This window comes from Miniopterus natalensis, chromosome 2, assembly GCF_054644295.1.
Source record: "Miniopterus natalensis isolate mMinNat1 chromosome 2, mMinNat1.hap1, whole genome shotgun sequence".
In the NCBI taxonomy this organism is placed as follows: Eukaryota; Metazoa; Chordata; class Mammalia; order Chiroptera; family Miniopteridae; genus Miniopterus; species Miniopterus natalensis.
The window spans coordinates 170,457,172-170,466,736 of NC_142082.1; positions in this window are offsets into that span (position 1 = coordinate 170,457,172).

The following is a 9,565-nucleotide window of genomic DNA, read 5'->3' on the forward strand; positions in this document are numbered from 1 at the left end:
AGGCAATGTGATTTGATGGTTTCTTTAATACATCTGAATTTAATCATGCTTAAAAGGTGAGCAAACTCAGTCCCAATTATTCATTCTTATCTAAGTTTCTGGTTATCCATCATATCATCATGAATTGTGCTACATTTACTTAATGACATTCACTTAATTAATCCCAAGAGAGGCAAGAGCTAATGTCTGGTTTAGTCTTGACAATTATTAGAAATGCAACTGATAGTATTGCCTTTAGAATATGTGACTAGAATTAAATACACGTGATAGTGCTGACATTCTGTCATAGAAACAATGTGAAAATATAAGCAACTTTTCAATGTTAATAGGTTGTTCTCCATATAGGTCTCTTAATGTTCTTCATATTTTTCAAACAATTTAAGCCACTTTGGTTAAGGGAAATTGTATAACCTTGACTTGAAAGATCTACCACTTGTAGCTTCCTAGGGAATTTGAAAAGGCAAATTTTGCTGAACTCCAGTGAATTAAAAACTGAAATTGGAGAATATAGTGGGTTGTATGATATTATCAGCATATTAAATACTGAGTGAAAGTTTTAAATACTATTGATTGTTTTTAAATTAGAGAAGTATCTGGGCATTCAATATCAATTTTAGTTCATTTTTTTTAGAAATCAAGAATCATAATGCTGGCAGAGACCTCAACTGACAATCTTATCTTTCCTCTTAGATCTAAGCCAGTCTGGATAAAAGTGATCCTTGGAAGCTTGCTGGGAGCAGGGAAGTGGGATGGTAGAAACAGCACTGGACTGTGGACCAGTGTGACCTCTACTCTTGTCCAAGCTTTGCCACAAATTTCTCCCAAACCCCGCAATTTCCCTGGGTCTCAGTCTCCAGACTGGTAAAATGAAGGAAATGGGCAAAATCGTTTCTATAGCACTTTCTAACTATATGTTATTTCATTTTCTATTGCTAAATAACAATTTACTGCAAACTTAGTGGCTTAAAACAATGTCCATTTAGGGCAAAGGACTTGAACAGATATTTTTCAAAGAAGGCATTCAAATGGCCAACAAGTATAGGAAAAAGTGTTCAACATCACTCATCATCAAGGAAATGCAAATCAAGACCTCAGTGAGATATCAGCTCATAATTATTAGCATGGCTTCTATCAGGAAGATGAGATAAGCCCTGGCCAGTGTGGTTCAGTTGGTTGGGCGTCATCCGTACACCGAAAGGTTGGGGTTCAGTTCCAGGTTGCGGGCTTGACCCCCAGCAGGGCGTGTGCAGGAAGCAGCCCATCCATGTTTCTCTTGATGTTTCTATCTCTGCATCCCTCTTCCATCCCCTCTCTCTAAAATCATTAAAAACATCTGCAAAATACCTTTTGCCATGTAACATAATCCGGGACATAATAGCTCATCATATTCACAGTTGAAGGAATTGGGAATATTTTAGGGGCCCATTTTGGGGTTCTGCCCACACAGAACTCTCAAAGTCTTTGATTCTGTGTCTTCAAACCTGCGGAGAATGCCCTCCTGCAGAGCCCTTTGCCTCTCTCCCCCTTCCGCAGTCCTTTCCTGATATCTGATGGTAGTTTCTTTTGCTACAGTTTAAACTCACTGTTTTCAGTTCTGTCTGTACTCTTCTGAAACCACTTTCATCTTGGTGAGCCCCTTTGTGCCAGGGGACGGGGTATTTCCAGAGCCTGTTGCTCATCTCAGCACAGCGCCCGCATTTTATTAGCCATGCAGAAGGGCATGGGACAATGCGGATCAGTTATTTTACAAACCCGCACAGGTGCTTAGATGGACACCTGTCCGTGGGAGCGGGGGAGACGCAGGGGGTGGGCAATCCTGCCTTCACCCTTAGGAGCACCCTCTGTCCAGGGCATCCGTAGGGAGCCGTTTTAAAGGAAGTTGACCTTTCTTCAGTCTAGCCCTTTTGTGGTGATTTCAAGTGACGTAGGTATGGTTATTCCAATGCTTTTGTTTGTTTGTTATTTTTCTTTTATTTATTTTAATTTTTTCCATCACCATTCATCCCCTCCGTGCCCTCTTCCACCTCCAGGTACCCCCCTCGCCACCTCCCCCATCACCACACTGTTGTCCGTGTCCATGAATTCTCTCTCTCTTTTTTTCTTTTTTGCTCAATCCCTTCACCCCCACCCCCACGCCCCAACACAAATAAAAATAAACTAAAATCTGGAAGTACAAATGACCCAACAGATAAGAATGAAGATTGTATTGCACTGACCTTCCCCAAGGGCACACTGAGTTTGATGGCACCCCACCAAGCATACCACCGGCTCCAGTCCTGATCCACGATGTGCTTCCATATCTGTTTGCCTGTGTCTTTTCTTGCACAACTACTCCTGTGACTTGGGAAATCTATTCTGTATGGTTACTGTGTTTATTTATTTATTTTTGTCACCTTGCTTTTTCTAGCTGGCTATTTCATGTCGACCTGTTATGCTCTCTCTGAGGTTGCCTTTATTGGTGCCCATAGGTTGCATTTAGCACTCATATGGCACTTTACATCTTGAAAGCCCTTTCCAGACATTAGCTAATTAATTTTCCCATCACAGCATGATAGGTAGGTAGGGAGCTAATCGAAGCATTTGAGCTATGGCGGTGGAAGATGTGTTACAAGTGCAATAAATTATTTTTTTATTATTCTTTGGAGGGGAAGAGATGGTTATGTAATTTGTCCCAAACTGCAGAAGGCATTTACATTATAGTTGAAATTCCAGCCTAACCTAATAAAGTTCGTTGTATCACAGGCTGCCTTTCTGGTTCTGATCTGCTTGCTCCCAAAAGCAGTGCTATGGGGGGGAACCCGGCCAGCTGGCTTTCCTTTCCACGCTGCAGGGGAAGCGGCATTACTGCCACTTGAGTCACTTTCTCCCCTTCTTTCCTTTTTGAATGACAGCACTTATTGAAATGAACCTGATGCGAAATTTGAAAATCTTTCAGAGGGACCTTCACGTTTATGAGTGAGAAGGACGGGGGCACCAGCAGGCGGCAACACCCCATATAGGGCAAATGTGGGTTATAATTGGATTTGGAGTTGGGTTGTAATTTGCTTTTGAAATTTAAGAGTCTTTCTAATTGGTAAAATGATGACATCACTCTTGCTCGAGCAGATGGGAAAGTAGTGAGGGTTAAAAACCCTTGGCGTGGCTCTCGTGAGCTGTACCGTTAGGGATCCTAGAGCGGGGAGGGGGGCAGGAAGGGAAGGACCCAGGAGCCGTTTGTCTAGATTTTGCTCTTTGGCCCCTGGGCCCACCCAAAGCTGATAAGGATTTCCCTGCTGCCCCCAATTCCCCTTCCTGGAAAGGTCATGGGTGCTGGGCAAAGAGGAAGCCAGAAAGGACAAGCCCAGATACCTGAGCTATCTCCCAATAGCTCTTCTTCGACAGTCAGATTGCCCTGGGCTCTATGATTTCTCATGCCAGCGGGTGTCAGTCCGAACACCTAAGCCCATGGCCTAAATAGGAGGGGAGATTTGACATTTTAGCTGTCAATTTATTTTACGACGTAAGCTGCTATGTATTATACATGAGGTAAATAATAGTGATGGCCTAATTGTGGAAACGTGCGCTGCCTTCCAGTTATCCTTGGGTTACATGTTTAATATTCTGAAGTATTCCAGTTACAGGGGCATTTGTCACTGCAGCAAACTTTTTTTTATTTGTGGAATTCCAGCTTTATCTGCAGGAGGCTCAGCTGATTTTGTTCTGCTAAGTAAATGAACATCTTAGACTTTCCAACACATTTGGGATTTTTTTTTTCCTGGTTGAATCATATTTTAGACTTATATTTTTGACAACCTATTTCACAGATGACTGGCCTCCCCCTCCCAATCTGGGATTCTGGTCCACTTTCAAATAGGAGATCCACATTTGTTATCATAAAAGGGCAATCTTGTCATCTTAAAAAGATCACTTCTGGTTAATTCAAAATCTGTAACTTGTTTTGGTCTATTAATTTTCTCATATTTCTTTCAAGAACAGTTTGATTGGGAAAGGAATGGATCAGCTCAGCAAAATGGCTTAACATGATCCATATGTCTGGTTTCAAAAATTACATATAAGTTTTAAAAAGCGGAAACAACTAAGCTCTCTCACTCTTAGATTAACAGTAATAGGAGCACTAGAATGTTTGAAAACCAGAGGATTGTTTTACTTTGTGTCTAAAGACTTAATGAAACTCACTCACTTTTGTTTTGTTTTGAATTTCTCTTCTAATTTATGCTAACTATACAGCCCAGGGCCATCCTTCTCAATTTCATAAAATTTGAAATTTTATAAAAATGGAAATTTTCTCTTTGTTTGCTTTTCAGTTTAAGAAAATTGTTGCCTCTAATCCAGAGCTTGCCAATTTTATTCTGATCTTTTGCAAAAAGTGAGCTTCATACACCCATTTTAAGTGTACATTCCACCATTGTAACCACCATTACAACCTCAGTATAGAGTACTTCCATCACCCCAGCTCAAGTTTTTAAAAACTGAAGGAAGTTCTCTGATGAAGTACCTGCTCTATAAACCAATCACCACAAGGCTGAGATCAGGTGGACAGCCCCACTCAAAGAAAATGCTTGGAGTGAGGAAAGCCATGGCCCCTGGAGAAATTATTATGAGTTTCAGGGAGAAAAACACAGCCTTTATACCACTTTTGGTCCATTCAGAAGACCAAAATTCCACAGTCATTTTAACAGGGAAAATTTAATATAAAAAGTATTAACTATAACAAAGGATTGGAGTAATAAGGGATTGGCACCCACGAGAGAGGCTCTTGGGCTGAGATTTGGACCTTGGAGTGGGCAGAACTGGGGCTCCCTGAATAGCAGGTGCTCTCACACTGGTGGAAACTGCAGAGAATCCTCCCTCTGGAACTTTGCAGAAATCCATTGTCTAGGGTGTCAGGAAAGCGTTTGCAGGGAGATGTCTGACTGGAGGCATCCATTGTGAAACTGCCCAAGGTAGGTGGCAGGAGAATCTGCCAGCCAATGTGCGCTGAAGGAGCTGGGGAGTGAGAAGCCAGGGGCTGGAGAGCAGATGAGGGAAACTGCGGAGCTAGCACGCCAGAACCAGGAAGCAAAACTCTCTTCTGTTATGACAAAGCTTAGCGTCATGCCAGCTGGCAAAGGAAAAATATATATATAAAGGGCCCAGATCCATTTTCACAGATCAAACATTTCAGTCATCATCTCACATGGATATCAAAAAAAGCTTCTTCAGAGTCATGAGAAGAACCTAGATTCTAGGTTATAACAGTCAGTGTTCAGAGGAACAACAGCGATAAATGTGTGTGTGTGTGTGTGTGTGTGTGTGTGTGTGTGTGTGTGTGTGTGTGTTCAGCTGATTAGACGAGGCTCACCCACATTATGGAGAGTAATCTGCTTTACTCAAAGTCCACTGATTTAGATGTTAATCTCATCCAAAAACACCTCAGAGAAACATCCAGAATAATGTTTCACCAAATATCTAGGCACCATGGTCCAGCCAAGTTGACACATAAAATTAGTCATTACACTAATATTAGATCCTTGCTGTGAGATGGCCATGAGGGGGGGGGGGGGGGGAGAAAGAAAAAAAAAACCCAATCGGAAATGGAAAAACAGTAACAGAAGGGAGGGAGTATAAGACATTTTGATGGTCCCCTTTGCTTTTTTGCTGGTGTCCACTGAATGAGATTGACTCTGTGATAACTTACCAAAGGTGGAAAGAACTTTGTGCTTTGGATGAGACTTTTGCTTTAATCTGCTTGCAACTCCTGAGGCCCTCCATGGACTCAATTCCCTCTAAGCCATAAATAATAGAATCACAGCCTCAGACACTTCCTTTGAGGTTGCCTAGTTCACTTTTTAGACAAAAGGACTAAGGCTTTGTGAGGGATGACTGAGCCAAGGTCTCAGCAAGCTGTGGCTGCATCTACAACTGCACTAGAATGCTCATTTCCTGAGATCAGTTCAGGGCTTTTGTCACTGTTGTGTGCAAAGTCTCTGCAAACAGCTCACCGTTCTCATGATCTCTTGTTTGATGTCACTTAGAGATTTCCTAAAAATGCCAGTTGACTTGTGCATTAATTTACTTTTCGTATGCTTTTCCAGGAGGCTGAGAGACACAGGCAGCCATAGTAACTTCAAATACCTTGGTTTAGCTTAAAACATTCTCCACTATCATTGTCCTCCCAGGGCTCATGCTTCAACTACTCTAATCCACTCTCTTCCCTTACGCACACCCAGTCCCACTTTTTCATACTGCACAGGCCACCCCTTCTGCCTGGAAAATCATAACAACAGTGACAGCAATTGGCACTTGTTGGTTGCATACAGTGCCTAACCAGCTATGATTGATTGGCAGATCCCTGGGATCAATCACCTAGTGACTTAGGACACTGGCACACTGACTAACCATGCAGGGGCATGAAACCACAGCCCTGTCACTCATTGCTTCTGAGCCTGAAGGGACTATTTCTGTGTGTTATACAGGGAATTTCAGGCTGTACCAATTAAGGCTCAGCCAGAAAAACAGAAACTGGGCTAGGTATTTCAAGCAAGATGGGCCTTAAGATAGGGGATTGGATGCATACAAAACCATTGGAAGAACTGGACCTTGAAAGGTCAGGAAAAGACTCTGTTAGCTGCAGTTGCAGGACCCACAAAATAGTCACCATAGCTAGGAACACTGAAAGATATTTTTCTTACCTACTGACGGCCATGCATTTGCCACCTCTGCTGGAAGAGCACTACTATCTCGCTGTTGCATTTCTGCCTTCTATATATCTTGGGAGTTTTTTTTATTGGGTCCATGTAGCCTGGAAACCTTATAGCAAGGGATTCTGGGAAATGTAGTTTCTGGATTTTTAGCCTATGAGATAGAAGGGGTAATATAGAGGAGAGAATGGCGACAAATTTCCAAAAGCCTGGCACAGATGGCATCCATGTTTCTTCATATTGCAGTGGCAGAAGGAAGAGGAAAATCCTTTTAGCTTCTATTTTCATTCTAGGTAGCAGTGACTTTTCTTATCAAAAGGAATTTCAACTTTCTTCCCTCATCACCATAGCCAGCAAAAGAGCTGACTGTATAGAGAAAGAAGCTATCAATGACATTGCAAACACAGAACCCAAACTAAAGTCTGCAGTCATTCCTAGATTAATAATCTGGATCAGAGGTTAACAACCTTTTCCTGTAAGGGGCCAGATAAATAGTAAATATTTTAGACTTTGTGAGCCATCTGGTCTCTGTCACAGCTACTCTACTCTGCCCTGATAGTGCTAAAGCAGCCATAGACAATATGTAAATGATTGAATAACCGTGTTCCAATAATACTTTATTTGCAAAACAGGCAGTGTGCCAAATTTTGCCTGCAAGCCATAGTTTTCTGGTCTCTGATTTAGATAAGGAATAAGCAAAAAAAAAATCTCAAAAAGCCACAGCTGCCCTCAAGACAAAACCAACTTCCTCCCCCCAAAACCAACCAGACAAACAAAAAACCATTTCAGCTACCTAGTAGAGCTATCTGGGACAATGACAACACAGAAGACAGAAGGGTACAGAATAGGCAATTATTTGCTTACTTGTTTTGGTTAAGGGTTTGGGAATGAAGGCTATTCCTATACTTTGGTGAGGACCAAGCAGAGACAAATATAATCTATACACCTTTGAAGTTGCTTATACCAGTGACCTATGTTTAGTACCTGGGACACATAATTCTCATTATAGTGTTTGAACCTAGGCTTTTCAATAAAACTTTTTTGCACCATTATCAACAATTTCTCAATTGCAAGGGATAGAAACACAATCCAAATTGGCTTAAGCAAAAGGAAGGATGCCTTGGTTCTTGTAGCTGAGAACACCAGGTATAATGACTTGTTGCAAAGTTGGCTCTAGGTATGTGCAGCGTCAGTAGAGACCAGTGTCTCTCCACTGGCGGGCTCTGCTTCTCTCTGCTTTTCTTCATTCTCACTCAGGCAGACTTTCCCTTTGGGGTGGCACACCTATGATTGGCCAACCTCACCAGCCTGTTGGGAAGGGAGTGGCCCTTCCCTCATAGTTCTAGCAAAGTTCCCAAGCTGACTCCAATTGGACTGAACTGAGTCTCAGGTTCACTAAGGAACCGAATATTCTGGCAAGGAGGAAGGAAAATGTGAGTGCCTAAGCCTAGGTTATGCTCCCCATTGCAGGTAGAATTGGCTCCATCCACACAGACTTAAAATAAGGGAGGAAGCATAATACCCAAAAGGAAAACCAGAACGTCATTATGAGAGTGTAGTGAAACGAGGCGAGTAGAAACTACCACGCGTCTATGAGTTGGACTTGCTTCCACAGAGTTCCAAGCTGCCGCGTGCCTGCTTAGGCACAGACGCCTGAGCCAGGCGGACTGTATCTGATGGAGACAGTTCAGGTTCCGATGCCCCTCTAAGTAGCGGTGCTATCTCAGCCACAGGCATACAGCTGGCATGAGGCAGATCAGTAAATCAGGTTGAATGACAATGGGACGTATTTAATTTGGATAAGTAATAACAAACTTTCTCGTGAAATACCTTTCTGAAGATTCTTAAATGAGATGGAGATCATTTTCCTTTCTAAACCAGAATCATTTGTTCTTGTTTTTCTTTTGTTCTTATGAAAGCAGTCAATGAACGTGAGAGAGAGAGAGAGAGAGAGAGAGAGAGAGAGAGAGAGGAAGGTCGCAGTTTTCTTTCTAGGAGACTGTAGCACTTGACCTTACCTTTCCTTTAGCTGAAGTGGATAAAGACTTTGAAGCTTTTAAAGCAAAGAGCATATAGATTTCATTTTATCAGGTTAAAGAGATGTGAGTTTCATCATTCCTGAAGCAGCGCCCCCCCACCAGCTGTGGACATGCAGTTTAAGCGTGGCCATGGGCATGGTACTGGGAGCAAGCACTGACCCTTTAGATTAGTGCCTAAGCCTTCATTAAGAAGAGCATCCACAGTGACAGCCATACCTCTAAGGAAGCCAGCATTCCTCACTCGTAGCCCAAGCAGTGACAATTGATTTGGCGTGGGATCCCCTTCCCCGGCGCCCCCATGCTGGGAGCCGGGAGCAGTAGACAGCATGTTGGCAGATTCCAATCACTTAGGAGCTTTCCTTTATGATGCTGCTTTGTAAGAATGCGTCTAGTTAAATTCACAGGGTCATTGACTGTGGCTTTCAAAACACAAGGTTTTATGAAGGAATGCGGACCTGGAGTCCAAGGTTCAGAACCCAGACCTTCAAACAGATTAATCGCCATGGGGAGCATCATAAGAGTTTTCCATCTCTGGCTTCATCCTGTGTCCTAGCAACCATGGGGCCCCATTCAGCAGACCCAGGTGTCCACTATGGTCCATTGGACAGAGCAATGGGCGGGAGCCAGGAACTGGGACAGGCTCATTTCAGCTCCCAGTTGCCTCCCTGTGTGCTCCCTTGAGCAGGTTCTTAACTGCTCTGTCTGCATTTCCATCCTATTAAGTTAAGAGAACAAAAATGCCCAAGACGCAGGAGTCCAGGGTGGCGCTCGGAGGTGAGACAGGTGCATGTGTGCGTCTGCCTATCAGGGAGGGGGAGTGACTGGGAGGCAAGTAAATCATTTGCG